The sequence below is a fragment of the Carcharhinus amblyrhynchos genome, chromosome 23 (assembly GCF_965287045.1).
Source record: "Carcharhinus amblyrhynchos chromosome 23, sCarAmb.v2.hapA, whole genome shotgun sequence".
Classification (NCBI taxonomy): Eukaryota; Metazoa; Chordata; class Chondrichthyes; order Carcharhiniformes; family Carcharhinidae; genus Carcharhinus; species Carcharhinus amblyrhynchos.
In genome coordinates, this window is record NC_137346.1 from 34,302,364 (window position 1) to 34,319,145 (window position 16,782).

At 42.8% G+C, this 16,782-nt stretch overlaps 1 protein-coding gene across 22 annotated transcripts in view; it reads left to right on the top strand.

Moving 5' to 3' along the window:
* The window catches only part of elna (elastin a), a 324,471-nt gene that overhangs the window by 896 nt on the left and 306,793 nt on the right, over window positions 1-16,782 (top strand). The gene's annotated exons all lie outside the window — the stretch shown is intronic.

Consider the following 16,782-nt stretch of genomic DNA (forward strand, 5'->3'; position numbering starts at 1 on the left):
ATCATTTTAAAAACAAAAAAAGAACCTCACTCTAAATGAATGAATTTTGAAAGCTGTTTTCTGTCACTCCGCTCCCACCTCCCCCCCCCCCCCCCGCCCTCGCCATATGTTTCTATAATACTTGTGAACGCTGAGTTGCGGTTTGGAGCTAATTGTTCGTATTTGTAGTGGGTTTTCTGTAAGATCAGTGTGCGATTGTATCCAGACAGAGAAGGGTAGCATTTTCATTTTATAATTTGTAAGTTGGCAAAACAAGAAAATCTCCGGGCTTTGAAATGCAACGCATGATGAAACCCTGCCTACTCCTCGCCGAAGTACTGCTGTGCACAACCCAAAGCATTCTGGCACTTAGTGTTTCTTTGCAGTCTCTACTGTATTGCAGTCTCTACTCTATTGTACTGCCAATAGGAGCTTCAATTTAGTTCGCTCCTATGCAAGAGCTGGAAACAGCCTCAGAAACGTATCGCACACTTGACACCAGCCAACCAATGACTTATCCACCTGCTGGAACTTTCCCAAACTTGTTAGATAATTTTTTGATAAGCCATTTATTCCCAATATGAAAGTTTATTGTGGAAAAAGTGTAAACTCCATGTATGCCTCTAGAAAGGGATTATTAGTCCATTTATTTTGAAGTCATGTTAGGAAGTGTTAGAAACACAGAAATGACTATCAATGATACCAGGCAAGAAACACTCGAGTTGCTATTGCCACATTCCTTTGCGCCCTTTTTGGAAGGGATCTAATCCATTTAAATAAATGAGTTTACATGTGTTTAAAAGAGAACAGATTAAATTCGGACACACTCGAGTGTTGCTTTGCTAATGTCACCGCAGTAATCCCCAGGCCCGGTTAGACAATATTTTAAAACAAATTATTCTAATTGATCCGACTAATTATGCTTTAACCGAAATTCTACCCCTCCGCTTCTCCAAAATATGTTTACTTTTGGACTGGAGAGCCAAAGTCAGAACTTTCATTTTTGTTTCTTTCTGGACTGGCCTGCTTAGCATTTCAAACATTTTCTAGTTTCAGATTTTCAGTTTTGACAGTTTATTTATTTCATTACTATATTCTTTGAGTGTTTAATCGCATTAAAAAGGTAGTCTATCCTTTGTCACAACTTACATTTTGATCCTCAAATATAAATATCGGTATTAGATCTTACCAGAAATCTAACTACAATTGCCCCAAAGCTAAAATAGAACAAATACCAAGCACCTAAATTTGAAAAGGGCTAAAATATTTTAACAAAATGGAATACCAACCTTTCATCAGAACAATTATTCCAACATGCCTGTAGTTTTCGTATTTAGCCTTTCTGATCATATTGCTGGATTGGATCGGAATAGGGACAAATGCCAAATTCCTACTGTTATTTCAAAAATTTTTGAAACGTAAACTGTTGGAACGCAGCACGCCAGGCAGAATAAGATAAGTTCATACTTCAGTTGGGATCCTTCATCGGAGTCATCTGTTTGATTCAGATTATGGTGCAAAGCCGTACCTAAAATGCGTCGGATAAATACGAGTCATTTTACTACTTCCTATCCATCAAACGGTAAAGGCACAATTGTCTTTACAATCTTTCTAATCCTCTATTTAGTGACCATATGTCTACATTGTAATTAAAACACCAATTTTATGTAAAACTGCAGCAAACTCGCATTGAAAACGGAACGTTAACAGTAAATGAGGCGTCTCGAGAAAAAAAACGAACTGGTGGTTGTCCTTTATCCCAAGCAATACTGAGAAACATCCACAGTCATAGCAGACTTTTTATTTGAAATGTAATTTGTCGCCCAATGCTTGCAAGCATCAATCGCTGTTCTCGTGGTACTAAAGAAACCGCAACATCTCATCTCGGCCGAATTGTCCCAACGTCATACCTCATTAACCTTAAAATGAGCCGGGTAAACTCGTCCTGGAGATGCAGTGCAAGCAGGATTTAATCACAAGCAATGCGAAGTATAGAGCAGGTCAAGCTACGGAGTTAGGAATAGAACAGACAGAAGAGACTTAGTGGGCTAAACAAAGAAGCGTCAACCAAACGGATCTTCAAGTTACAGAAAGCGAGAAATAGCACCGCTCAGTGGTTCGTTTGGAGAAATTTTGACGATGCTATCCAAATTAGGACGCTCAAGTAAGATTGCATTTGAGCTAAAATGGTTCAGCAAATTTTACGGCCCAATTTCAAGATGCTGGGGCCCCTCGGAAGTCCCGATGCGTTGAGTCCATAGAGATTGCTCGGGAAGTTTGAAATTCCAATGCGCGATTTCCCTGCTCCCAAGACCGCTCCAAAATTGGAAAGTTGATAGTTACGACGTACTGAGCTGGATAGATACCTGTGAGATGTTAGGTAGAAAAATCTTAGTCTAATTGCTGGGTAAGTACGCAAATGACTCTTCCAATACTCACAACGAACTTCTCTTGCTCTCCCGGAACCCCGACTACTCTCAGCGTTTGGCTCTCCCTCCCGCCCCCCCACCCCCGCACTTGATCTAGCCTTGACACATCTGCCACCCTGCCCACTTTACCATCCGCCCATTCATTAATTCATGCATCATCCATTCATTAATATTCACACTGAATATTAAAACTTACCTTAGAGCAGCTAGTTCCATAAAAAGGGGGACGTGGGCACCACGCAAATTCTCTTCATTGCTCTTTGTATAGATTTCTGGCCTGCTTAGCATTTCAAACATTTTCTAGTTTCAGATTTTCAGTTTTGACAGTTTATTTATTTCATTACTATATTCTTTGAGTGTTTAATCACATTAAAAAGGTAGTCTACCCTTTGTCACAACTTACATTTTGATCCTCAAATATAAATATCGGTATTAGATCTTACCAGAAATCTAACTACAATTGCCCCAAAGCTAAAATAGAACAAATACCAAGCACCTAAATTTGAAAAGGGCTAAAATATTTTAACAAAATGGAATACCAACCTTTCATCAGAACAATTATTCCAACATACCTGTAGTTTTCGTATTTAGCCTTTCTGGTCATATTGCTGGATTGGATTTTTTTCTGTCCAGCGTGGGCCAGAAGTCTGGCCTTCATAAACGTATCCAGGCAAGTGGGCATTTTTCGTTGTGATCAACCTCAGGCAATGCGGTTTTAACGTTGATCAGAAGATGTATTTTATGTCTCTCAAAGTAGAAATGTTACATTTGAGCCTTGTGCACTTTTCTGTAAATTTGCCTAATTTTACAGCAAATCAGAATGAGATTATGGCATGAATAGTGCCTCAGTAGCATTTCCGATATTCCAAATTATGTTTTAAAGTTTGTTCAAAGAGTGTGAGCATGGCTGGCCAAACCAGCCTATGATTTGTTGTCTATCTCTAATTCTTCTTGAGAAGATGGTGGTGAGCCACCCTCGTGAAATACTATAGTCTTTGTGATGCAGGAACGCCCACAGTGGTGTTAAGGAAGGAAGTTCAGGTTTTGATCTAGCCATATGAACATTCAACATAATTCAGTAGATCTGTGACTTGCACCCAGCCTAAGATTGTAAAAATGATGTTGCAGATGTTGCCCAGGTAATTTTTAATGTGATAGAGGCCTCCATGTTGTCAGCTGGAGGCCCAAACCATTTCTGTGGTTTATTGAAATTTGATTAGCAAACTGTCTATGCATTTCCAGTGTCAATGGCTCACTAATTTAGGATGGGCTGATTTGGGGCAGGAAATCAGGAACCCCACCTGTCAAGCTGAACCAATGGTTTTGACTTAAAAGGAGGGCCAGACTAGTGGGATAAGGGATAGATAAGTGACTAATTTGCAGCTTGATCCTTAATTCAATGCTCTGCATTGTTTCCACTGAATACCTTAAATCAGGCCCAGTCAGGTGCTTTATGTTTTTGAACAAAATTCTCACCAGTGTAGAAAAATGTGCAAATAAAAATAAATTTTAATAAAAGTGCAATTAAACAAATAATTATGTAGACACTGCTCACACTAGTAATAAATTTTAAATATATAGATACGTAGTTCAACCATGGCATTTTTACTTATCTTTTAACTTTGCAGGAAAAAACTATTGGCTTGGAATTTGGGTTTATAATGCCTGCCAAAACAACATTCACAGTCATTACTGTGTAAAAATGATAGAAACTTTTGCTGGTCTGCAGAAGTTAAGTTGAACTCAGAAATCTAGAATTTGTTGTCAGTGACACTGTACTCCTCGACAGGGTGTACTTTGCACCCTTCTCAGATGGAATTGACGTGCAGATCACTGATTTGTTTGAATCTCAACTATTTACCAAGTATTCTTGCTGTAAAAATGTTAAAATGCACTTACTCCTGTTCAATAATGTTTAATTACGACATTATTGCCGTATCACTGAACTTCTCTGGCACTGAGACACATTTTACAAGTTTGAAGCCCACTCCCTTGGAAGAAAATTTCCACTTTGCATATTTTTAATCCAAAGATTAGCTTTGAAAAATTTTTGTTCTTAAATGTTTATTTCTCCTTTAATCTCACATGCCAGTCACAATCTTTTTTCACTTTCAGTGTGGTGATTTATATATAATGTGTATTTGCTTTTTACTTCCTACCTCGCTGTGACAGAATTCCTCAGGCTGCCAACTTCGATTGTAAATGGCAATGAATTGTAACTAATGTTGAAATTGAGAAAATCTACATTCTTCAAACCATTCTGGTTATCCTTTTGCGGGATCAGAATGGGACTTTTTGAGTTAGGCTGAGTGTAATGACTTGAACTGGGACAATATTTTTCTCCAGTGACCTAAACTGTTTCTTTTAAGAGATACTGGCCATGATCTGCATTGTTATGGTGTGTGGTGCTTGCACTGCACAGTTACTCTGGTGTTAAATTATGACTGAAGTAATCACTTGGCACAATACTTTGGTTAGCTGCTTGTTTCAGCAGTGAAAAGATGCCTTTGTCTGTTCAAGTACAGGATAAAAATGCAATGGGATGATGGCAGTTCCATTGCAATTTTGGACGGGACTAGTGATGGATCGTTCCACAATTCTAAAGCAAACAGTGTGGAAAGAGAAACCATAGCACATGATTCTCCAGCTATAACTGGACAGATAGGAATGAAGTTGGACCGAAGCAGTCCCATCAAGTTGTGAATAGTGAAAAGTTTTTGGACCCAAATTTGCCTCTGATTTTAAGTTTGTGCATCTAAGCAACCCCTTTCCTTGACAGTGGCCATTGTCAGACCATATTATAGAAATCTGGTATTTTCTATCATAGTAAAAAGTCTGACAACACCAGGTTTTAGTCCAACTGATTTATTTGATAATAGACTCAAGCTTTCAGGTTAGTCCCTTCGCCAGGTGAATGGAGAGTTCTGGCCTCAGACAGAGCATATAAAGCACAGACAGTTTAGAGATTACTGATTAGAATGCGAATCCTTACACCTAACCTGCTGTTCAAGACCTGAAGTGGCTGACAATGTGAGTGGAAGGAGCACTGATCACAGGTTACAGAGATGTGTATTGTCTCCAGACAGTACAGTAAGTGAGGTTTTGCAAACCCAGGCAAGTCACGGGGGTTACAGATAGTGCGACATGAACCCAAGATCCCTGTTGAGACCGTCCTCATGTGTGCGGGACCTGGCTATCAGTCTCTGTTCAGCGACTCTGCGCTGTCGTGTGTTGTGAAGGCCGTCTTGGAGAATGCTTACCCGAAGGTCAGAGGCTGAATGCCCGTGACCACTGAAGTGTTCGCTAACAGGAAGGGAACAGTCTTGCCTGGTGATTGTCGAGCGATGTTCATTCATCCGTTGTCGTAGCGTCTGCATAGTCTCCCCAATGTACCATGCTTCGGGACATCCTTTCTTGCAACGTATCAGGTAGACAATGTTGGCCGAGTTGCAAGAGTGTTTACCATGTACCTGGTGGATGGTATTCTCACGTGTGATGATGGTATCCATGTCGATGATCCGGCATGTCTTGCAGAGGTTGCTGTAGCAGGGTTGTGTGGTATTGTGGTCACTGTTCTCCTGAAGGCTGGGTAGTTTGCTGCGAACAATGGTCTGTTTGAGGTTTTGTGGTTGTCTGAAGGCAAGAAGTGGGGGTGTGGGGATAGCCCTGGCGAGATGTTCGTCTTCATCAATGATATGTTGAATACTCCGGAGAAGATGTCGTAGCTTCTCCGCTCCGGGGAAGTACTGGATGACGAAGGGTACTCTGTCCGCTGTGTCCCGTGTTTGCCTTCTGAGGAGATCGGTGCAGTTTTTCACTGTGGCACATCGGAACTGTCGATCTATGAGTCGAGCACCATATCCTGTTCTTATGAGGGCATCTTTCAGGGTCTGGAGGTGTCTGTCACAATCCTCCTCCTCTGAGCAAATCCTGTGTATACGGAGGGCTTGTCCATTTTCTATCATAGCATAGCATGATGTGGGTAGTTCCATATCAGCAGGATTAATCTAACAGGTTCAAGAACTTTCCTCTCTCTCATACACAAAAGTTAGAACTTCTATTCCTTTTAGTTTTCATACAAGTTGTTTTATTGTGGTGAAATCTGGATTTTGTAGTTCTAAAGGAGTTATCGATGATGCATCTCCCTCTCATACACCAGTGCTGATTCTCATTGCCTGCACTCAAGAAATGGGTGTGCAGGAGTTTAAAATTGTGACCGCATCCTTCCCACTGGCTTAGTGCCAAAATGTTAACCCTCTTGGGTTAAATGCTCACTAAAGGCAGTCAACCTTACAATTATTCACAATTTGAGGTCTGATTGCATTTCAAGAAGATTGACAGCAAAATTTGGTGAAGTCTGACCCAGTTCTACAATTCCTAAGTTGTGTTCCATTTGTAAAAGCAGTCTGAAGGCAGTAAAAGCACATGTGTTTTACACAAGCTAAAGTAATGTGGAAGAAAATGGAGTATAATTTTAACTGTAGCATTTAGTGAGATGATATTTCATAAATTTTGAAGTTAGAATAGATATTTTGCATCACTGTATTGGTGTATGATGATTTCTCTTCTGACCTAAGAATTAGTGAAATGTCATTTTTATTCCAAAAGTTCCTGATGCTAAATAAGATGTGTTTCCCACAAGCTAGAGTAATGCAGAAGAAAATGGAGCATAACTCTAATTGTAGAATTTGACCTATTGCAGGGACTTTCAAGTCTTAAGAACTGGGAAGATAAAATTTAATTCAGTTAGTTTGGATACAGTTACCAGTGTGTAAAGTGTATTTACCCAGAGGCAGAGAACTCAAGAAAATACACACCTATACTGAAAGTTGCTCTTCATCCTGGTGTCCCATGGAAGGTGTGGAATCCATGCAAGTCTCAGATATCTGGTCTAACAGGCAGTGCAAATCAGCCTATTGGAAGTTTAAACCTCCCAGACAATTACAGCGCATGTGTGCAACAGGACTTTCCAGGCCCTGACACGTGACATAGACTTAAGTCCAGATTTCACTGGATGTTTGAGCCAAGCTTTTAGGTCGGTGGCCTTTCATCAGAACGGTTCTATTCAGATCTGATGAAATATCATCTACTTAAAATGCTGTGGGGCACTTTGTAATTTCAAGACCCCAGGTGGATGATCTGGAACATCCCTAGGTTGTGAAAAACAATATGTAAGTTCAAGTTTTTTGATGAGGCTCTCTGGAAAGGTTCAAAACCATAAAAATCAAAGTAGTGGATAATTTTAACTGTTGTGATCAGGTCTTATGCATTTGAAATCCCTGGGCCACTACCCTGATTTTTCTCTCTGGTGGGTAACAGAGCAATAGTTGGTATTTGCATAATACCATCTAATGCAGAAAAGCATCCCAAGGTGCTTTACAAGAGTTTTATAAAACACAATTTGACATTAAGCCACATGAAAAGATTCAAGGTAGATGGCCAAAAACGGGGTCAAATATGATAGGTTTTAAGGACAAGATTAAAGGAGGAAAGAGGTTTAGGGGGAGATTTCAATTTCGTTGGGTCTTCATAGCTGAAGATATGACTGCCAATGATGGCATGATTAATATTGGGTGCACTCAAGACCAGAATTTGAAGAATGCACACATATTGAAAGGTTGTAGATCTGATGGAGAATGGAGTGATCGGGAAGGGCAAGGCAGGAAATGAGCCTTCTGCAATGATTCTGTACTTAGATACATGACACTTAGTGCCTGGAAAATGTACTTGCTGCTCTTCAGATGCACTCCAGTCTTTGAAAACCTTTGAAAACTTGAGATGCTCTTCCTCAGTTTCCCCTGAATTCAGATGTCATTCAAGTAGGCTGCAACCTGAGGAATGTCTTGCAACAGGTTGTCCATCATCCTTTGAAAAATCATTTTACTGAAACTTATGCCAGAAGTCATACGATTGGACTTGGATAACATTTTCTGTCTGCTGATGGTCACATACCACTTCAAATCTTCTTCTGGCAAGAGTTGTTGAAATGCCTGGCTCATGTACAGTTTTTTGAAAATGTTTTGCCTCCTGCAAGAGTTGAAAACAAATCTTCCGCGCTAGGTAATTGGTAAGGGTCTAACTTGAAAATTGGTTAATGGTGAGCTTGTGATCAGAGCCCTGAAGATGCCAATAAAATAAAATCATTCCATAGGAGAACGGCTTATAAGAACACTCTGGAAAGAAGTCCCATGGAAAAGATGAGCTTAGAAATGGGAGAGACTAGAGAAAAATGAGTCAACGTTTTGTATCTTATTTTTAAATGAATGAAAATTGAGTACCAGAGATTCTTGTGCATCACTGACTTTATCATAAAAGTAGAGGGTGGAATTTTCTCTCAAAATGACTAAGGGGGCGATTTTGAGCGGTACTCTCCATCCACAGGAATAGCAGCACAGACTCAAAATCTAGAGAGACTCAGAAAACGCGATCCACAGCAATGAGTTTTCAAGTTCGGATCTTATGAAACATACTGAGGGAACCAAAGCAGCTCATTTTAATACATTATCATGTCATTAAATAACATTCTCTCCAGGACTTTTACCCCCTTCAATCGGTATTCAGTGGGCCCGGCATGACTTCACCCCATGCCATTTACAACAGCTCTACATAAGCATGAACCTGCGAGGGGGATTTGAGGTGAGTGCTTGGGCATGGGCTGGAGGGTCATGGAGCCTGTCAAGTTGGCTATCCCATTATCACCAAAGAGCAGCAGCAGAAATTCCGATTTGCCTTGGCACCCGGCCAGGACCAGCGCCCTGCGGAGGAGCAGAGGCTGCACCTGTCGCTGTTCTAGGTGCAGCACCACAATGTGTGCACCTTGTAGATAACAGCCGAGTGTATTTAATGTTGGTCCTCATACCTGCAAATGTCATAGATTCAGTGCCGGAGGAGGCTGCATCTATGCCAGAGGATGGTGGACCACCTCTGCCAGATTCTGCAAAAGCTGGCACCACATATGGTGTGAGGACACCCGCTGCCTGTGGTCAAAGCTGCTCTGAATTTCTACACGAGTGGTTTGTTCCAGGGCAGCACTGGTGACCTGTGTGGTATCCCAGTCAGCCACCCACAAATGTGTCTGGGAAGTTCCAGATGCCCTTTGTGAGGTCTCACCTGTATGTTAACTTGGACTAGTACCAAGCAAACCAAGATGCCATGGACTTCACTCACTGAGCAGGCTTGCCCCAGGTGCAAGGTTTGATTGACTGCATCCACGTGGCCCTGCATGCTCCATGGCACAATGCCATTTAAGAACTGCAAGGGATACTTCTCCTTCAATGTGCAACTCATCCGCAATCACACGATGTGCTTCATGCAGGTGAGTATGATTTTCAGGGAGTGTCCATGAAGCTGCCTTTTGGGATGCTGTCAGATACCAAGCGTCTTAGAAGGAGAGAAGCAGCTAGAGTGATGGCTCCTCAGGGACAAGAGTACGCACTCGGGAGGTAGCTGATGATACCAGTGCTAAGGCCACAAACATCAGCTGTGACTTGTTACAAAGAAGCTCATGGTACAACGTCCATGCTAGTTGAGCAGGCAATTGGCCTAATCATTCTTACTGGTACTGCCATGGAAAGATGTATCTGCAGCCAGCAGATTGGTAAGGATTTTTCCCTCCTCTTGGTTCCCTCACCAGCTGCCGCAAACCCAGTCTAACAGTAATATCCTTTAAGACCCAACCAGGTCAATCAGAAGTGCTGCTGCTGAGCCACTCTTGGTGTGAACATTAAAATCCCCCACCCACAGTACATTTTGCACCCTTGCTCCCCTCAGTGTTTGCTCCAAGTGTTCAACATGGAGTACTGATTCAGCCAAAGGAGGATGGTACATGGTAATGAGTAAGAGGTTTCCTTGCCCATGTTTATCCTGAAGCCATGAGACTTCATGGGGCCTGGAGTCAATGTTAAGGACTTCCAGGGCAACTCCTTCCTGAATACATACCACAGTGCCATCACGTCAGCTGGTCTGCCCTACCACTGGGATAGGACATATCTAGGAATGATAATGGTGGCATATGGGATGTTACCTGTAATGAATGACTATCTCAGACTGTTGCTTGATTAGTCTGTGAGACAGCTCTCCCAATTTTGCCATTAGTCCTCAGATGTTAGTAAGGAGGACTTTGCCGGGACGACAGGGCTGCTTGTTTTGTCATTGATCTAAGCATCAGAAAAGACAATGCCTGGTAGTCCATCTGGTTTGATTTCTTTGAGACTTAGTGATTGGCTTGTTAGGCCATTTAGAGGGCAATTGAATCATCTATGTTGCTATGGCTCTGGAGTCACACACAGGCCAGTCCATGTAAAGATGATTAATTCCCTAAAGGATAATAGTGAACCAGATAGATATGTCTGACGATCAATGGTTTCTTGATCATCAGTAGATTTTTAGTTCAGATACTTTTCATTGAATTCTAATTCCACCATTTGTTATGGTGGGATTCAAACCCAGGTCCCCAAAACATTATCGCTAGATTATTAATCCAGAAACTCAGCTAATGTATTGGGGACCTGGGTTTGAATCCCACCATAACAAATGGTGGAATTAGAATACTTGCAGATGGCCTACGTGGTATTATCGCTAGATTATTAATCCAGAAACTCAGCTAATACCACCTAGGCCATCTGCAAGTATCCCAAGACCTATGGGAATACCTTGACTGACATCCCCTGGGGGCTGGGACCCACAGGGCCCAGGCTTGCTTTTGGGCAGCACAGATGTTTGACTGCTGCCTTCCTTGGTGTCTGGGACTGAGCATGTCTCTCGTGGTGGTGGGTGGGGGAGGGGGGGCGGTGTCAGATTGTTTGGAGATGCCTAAGGTCCAGGTCTGTACTCTTGCTGAGCCTTTTCCGTTTGGACCCCCATGCTCCTTCACGGGATAGAAGGGCAGCTGATGAGATCCAGAAGCCCCGCCGTCCTCTGGCACTGACTCTTATGGATTCCCACCTGCCTGCAGTATGCAGTTGAAACTCATGCCCCAGACATGGAGATCATAAGCTGAGTAATGATGCGGCCATCCCCTGTCATGGAGTGCATGTCCTGCATGCACCAAAGTCTCTACTGCAGTCACTACCCTTGCAGTGTTGGCCTCAGACAGAAGGCAATGGGACTCCTACAGTTGGCCTTGCAGTCTGAGGAGGGATGCTGTCATTGTTTCCTGATATTCACGACTCTGCCTTTGCAGCTCCAACAGCTGTAGAATGACTAAATCCAGGGGCCCAGCAGAGGGGCCTCCATCATCCCTCCAAGTTCTGGTTCCCTTGGACATCCTTGCCTCCTCCTGCTGTGCATCTTCAGCTGTGAGGTGCTCACCAGTAAGTGACTCACCAGCTTAGTCACCCACCAAGATGAGTATCTGTGGTGGTGGTGCTGGGTGTGGGTGACAGCTGCAATGCTTCTTCCATGATGGGGTTGGAGAAGCCTCTGAGCTGCTTGAGTCCATGGGTCTAGGAAGCATGAGAATGACCTGACCAGTTCAGCTGGTCAGCCTGCAAGAGAAGGGTGATGACATTAGTGCATTAGAGTATAAGGAGGGAATATTGGTAATTCGCTTGGTACTTGGGGAATGATAGTGAGTCATGAGGATTTTCATGTTTTCTGCTGCCCCACTTCACCAGCACAGTCTTACTCCTCCCCAGTCAGTTCAAAGCTTGCTCCTCAAAAGGTGTGAAGGTTTTGAGCTCGGGTATGTCTTCAGCTGGCTCTACCCATTCATGCTTGTCAAGTTTGTCCTGCAATGACACAAGTAGGGAGAGTGTAGGTGGGAGTTGATTGAAGATGGTGAAGAGGTGTGGCAAGCATGGGGGTGGGGCCTAGAGGGCAATCTGTGGGCTGCAGTGCCCCACTGCCACTCTGCATGAGGATTGGGTGGGGCAGGAGGGAGGTCAGCAATCGGGGCTGGGGTGGAGCAAGGGGGTTCTATCTCCCAGGGGATCTGCACAACAGGGGGATCATCACAGCAGTGGGGGAGTTCAAGGTTTGGATGTGCTTTGGGGTCAGCATTGCCTGGGGGCTGGATGGTGGTTGGGACTGCTGGGAGGGGGAGAGGCTGGAAATCAAGGCCACTCAGGTGGGTCAGGGATGGGCCAGGAATGGTCGCGTGGGCCGTGGGAGGATTTGGGGGGCAGCCTTGTGGGCATCCCTGAACTGGCCAGCTATCAGGAGGCTGACAGCTTGGGGCCACTGCACATGTGCAAAGGCCCACTGGTTTCAGCCTCCTAGGCAGGAATAGGCCTCGCTCCCTGAAATTTCATAATATTCATGCTGGTGGCCTCTGCACTGCAGTGTGGGAGATTCTAATGTGAACTTCCCTGGGGAAAAAAAACAATGTAAATTACTGCAGTTTTCCCACAAATTCAACACTTGGGAGAATTCTGGTTCATCCATCAGGAACATAGGAATAGGAGTAGACCAGTTAGCCCATGGTTTCCCCCATTCAATGAGATTATGACATCTTTCATCATACATCTTTCCCTTATCCCTTAATACCTTTTGTGAACAAATATCCATCAACCTCAGGTTTAACAGTTGATCTTCCATCAACTGCCTTTTTGAAGAGAATTCCAAACACTTAATATCTTTTGCATGTAGAAATGTTTCTTAATACTACTACTAAAAGGAATGGCTAATTTTTGGAAGGTTCTCCTTTGTTCCTGGCTCCTTAACCAGCAGAAATGTTTGTCATTACGTACCTGTTCTGTGCAAGATCTTAACAGTGCTATCAAGCAGCACTTGCGCATCAATAATCTGTTCAATAACTAACGCTCAGTTTAACTTCTGTTAGAGCCACTAAGCACAATAGACAAAAGAGCCAAACACCAAGGGGGTGGGGGGATGGTGAAAATGACCATTATGACATCAAGGCAAATTTGACTAAGTGTAGCATCAAGGAGCCCTAGCACAACTGCAATCAACAGGAATCAGAAGATTCTCTTCTAGTTGGAGTCATTCCAAGCACAAATTAAGGCAGTTGTAGTTGGAAGTTAATCGTTGCAATCCGGAACATCATTGAAGGCACTCACCAGGTAAATGAGCTAGGCCCAGTAATCTTCAGCTGCTTCAATGACATTCCTTCCATAAAGTCAGAAGTAGGGATTTTGCTGATTACAAAATATTCAGCATCATTTGCGATGACTCAAATACTGATCTGGACAACATTCAGCCTTGGGCTGATGAGTGACAAATAACATTCATGCCAGACAATGGTCATCTTTGACAAAGAATCTAACCATCTCCTTTGACATTCATCAGCATTGAATCCCCCACCATCAACTGGGTATTACCGTTGACTGAAAACTGAAATGGAACAGCCATATAAATACCGTGGCTTGAAGAGCAGGTCAGAGGTTGAAATTCTGCAGACAGTAATTTACTTCCTAACTCCACAAAACTTGTCTACTATCTACAAGACACAAGCCACAGAACTGTTACAGTACAGAAGGAGGTAATTCAGCCCATTGTATCTGCACGGGCTGTCAATGGCCAAGCCAGAAATATTTCACTTTCTGGATGACTGCAGCTCCAACAACATTCAAGAAGCATGACACCATCCAGGATAAAATAATCTGATTGAGTGGCACCCAATGCACCTCCTTAAACATTAATTGCCTCCACCATTGAAGCACTAGAGCAGCAGTTGATTCTACAAAATGCACTGCAGCAACTTCCAAGGCTCCTTCAACAGCATCTTTCAAACCAATCACCTAGGACAAAGGCAACAGTTCACCTCCAACTTCAAGATACCACATACCGTCTTGACTTGGAGCTATATTGCCATCCCTTCCTGACATGGGCATACCTGCATCAGAAACCTATGACTCTAAGGTGGACTGTAGCAGTTTAAGGTGGCCCATCATCATCATCTCAAAGGTAATTGATTAGACGTGGATGATAAATGCTGGACTAGCATCAAAAACCATTTCCCATGGAAGAATAAAATAAAAATACAGGGATTCCAATTCCATAATGTGTAATCACTCCTGTCAATTAGCTCTTGGAGTCCAAGAATTATTGTAGTAGATCTATGCTGCACTTCAATGCAGCCTTCCAAAATTATGGTGCACAGAACTGCTCAGTACTTTGGTTGTGGAATAACCAGGGATTTGGATAGCTGCACCAAAACATCAGCACCCTCCACCATAGCTTGATTTCTAGTCCACTAAAGGCCAGAATTCAATTACCCTTCGAGTGTTTTGTGTAATTGTTCATGATGATTTAATAATGTATGTCCTTGACTTCGCCAAGTTTCTATGGATCTTCATTTTTAGCTTTTCGCCATTTAGGAAGTTCTCGGTTGTATCTTTATGCTATGCTTTTGTTCTGCTTTTTGGAATATTTCTGTTTTGACATAGGGAGGATTCTTTTCTGTATGCTAACAGTTCATTATTTTACAAATGCACTAGTAAGGGTAATTTTCTCACTGGGTGTGCTATAAGGTGAATGGAAGTTGTGTGACTTATTCCTTAGTCTGTTATTTTAATTGTGCCTGCTGGGCAGGAAGCAGACCACGATTAGGTCAACAACATGTTTTACACCCGTCATGATTTTCCTTTTCTGCAGGCAATTTCCTGGGACGAAACACTTGAAACTAATCAGTGACATTTTCATCAGGTGTATTATTCGAAGACTGCAGATACACTGCAGTGTTAGATACAATTCGTTCAACAACTTTTATGCTAAGAACACATTTTGGTTATATTTAACTCTGATTCCCTCAATCAAATTTGTGGGAACTAGACCAGTAACTCTTTGGTCCCAAAAACAATGGCTTAACTGTGATGGAGTTACAACTGGGGGCTGTTTCCATCAGAAATACTGTGGACAACTAACTTAAATTATTCTAGCAGGACTTCAGAAACAGTGGAGGGAGAACAAATAGTGGAAAGGTGGAATGAAGGCATAACTCCCATATTGAAGCAAGCGGCTGCAGTCAAAGGACTGAGCAGGTTTTTGAAAGGGAGTGATATGGCTTGATAATAAAAGCAAAATGGCAAACATCTAACCTCCTGGGACTGCTGTCATCCTATTTAGAAGTGGGTAGTTGGAGTACTAGGGAAAAGCCAACAGATGCAGGTGAACAGTCCAAATGGAAGATGATGATGATGATGATTAGAATCTCCATAATCGCAAGGAACCTTTGCAGCATCAAAAGAAGTTTATTGAACTCAGTAACCATAATGTTTTTGAATGAAACAGTTAACTGGACACATAAATGGGACAGATAATGGAATCAGAGAAGGAAAGAGGTATTCCCTAGCATAATGTGAAAAATTTAGCTTTTAAGGTACCACATAGAACATAGAACATTACAGCGCAGAACAGGCCCTTCGGCCCACGATGTTGCGCCAACCAGTTACAAAACAATGACCCACTAACCTAAACCAATCCCTTTTCGTCCATAAACCTATCCACGGATCTCTTAAACGCCCCCAAACTAGGCGCATTTACAACTGCAGCAGGCAGGGCATTCCAATCCCTCACCACCCTCAACAATCCCTCAACAAAGGGGAGCAGGCACGAGTAAGTCACTTCACAGTACTTGTATTAACTGGCTCATATCCTGTGGGGGCCTTCATTAGTGACAGTGTAACCCCCATGGCAACATGGGTCACTGACATTGGGACCCTCTCAGTGAATCCCCCATCATGGCTCCCTGCACAGCACACTCCTCTTTGCTGATCCTCCCCCTCCAGCTGATCACCCCCTTTGCTCCCCCCTGTAAAGCTCTCCCCTGTCATAATCCCAACCCTACTCTGGCTTCATCTCCATGGCACTGTCCTTACCACAGTAATGGTGCCCACTGGGTCATGCCAAGGTGCCAAGTGGGCACTGCCCAACCATGTCCCCAACCACCTGGGGGCTTCAATGACCTCCAATTCCACCAGCATAGCCATCATGTCTGGTCTCCATTGGATGGGGACCATGAGTCATTCTTGTTGAGATCTCTCACCTGGAAACTTCTGGGAGGCTGGAAACTTCTAGCTGGCCTGCTAATAGGATTTAAATGAAGACATTAAGATTTAAATTGGCTTTGTGTCCTTTTAACGAGATTAAAACCTCTTAACACCTAGGTAACTACACAGCTGATACCTCCCCCATGTATCCATCGTACCCATTTACTCACCCATCACAAGCATTAAAATTGGATCTTTAAAGTTACCAAATGACAGCTAAAAGGCTGACTCTAGTCCATTTTAAGAGCTCCAAGAGAAATGCTATGCATTTCTGTGAATGCCGAATTTGGAAGATACCGAAAGACATGTGCAGGAATGTCAAGTAAAGAGAATTTGAGTGAAGTGGCAATCTGGCCATTATTGCCACTGCTGAGAAAATCTAGGTCATTGTTTAAAAGTTGCAATCATGAAAGCACTTTTTTGTC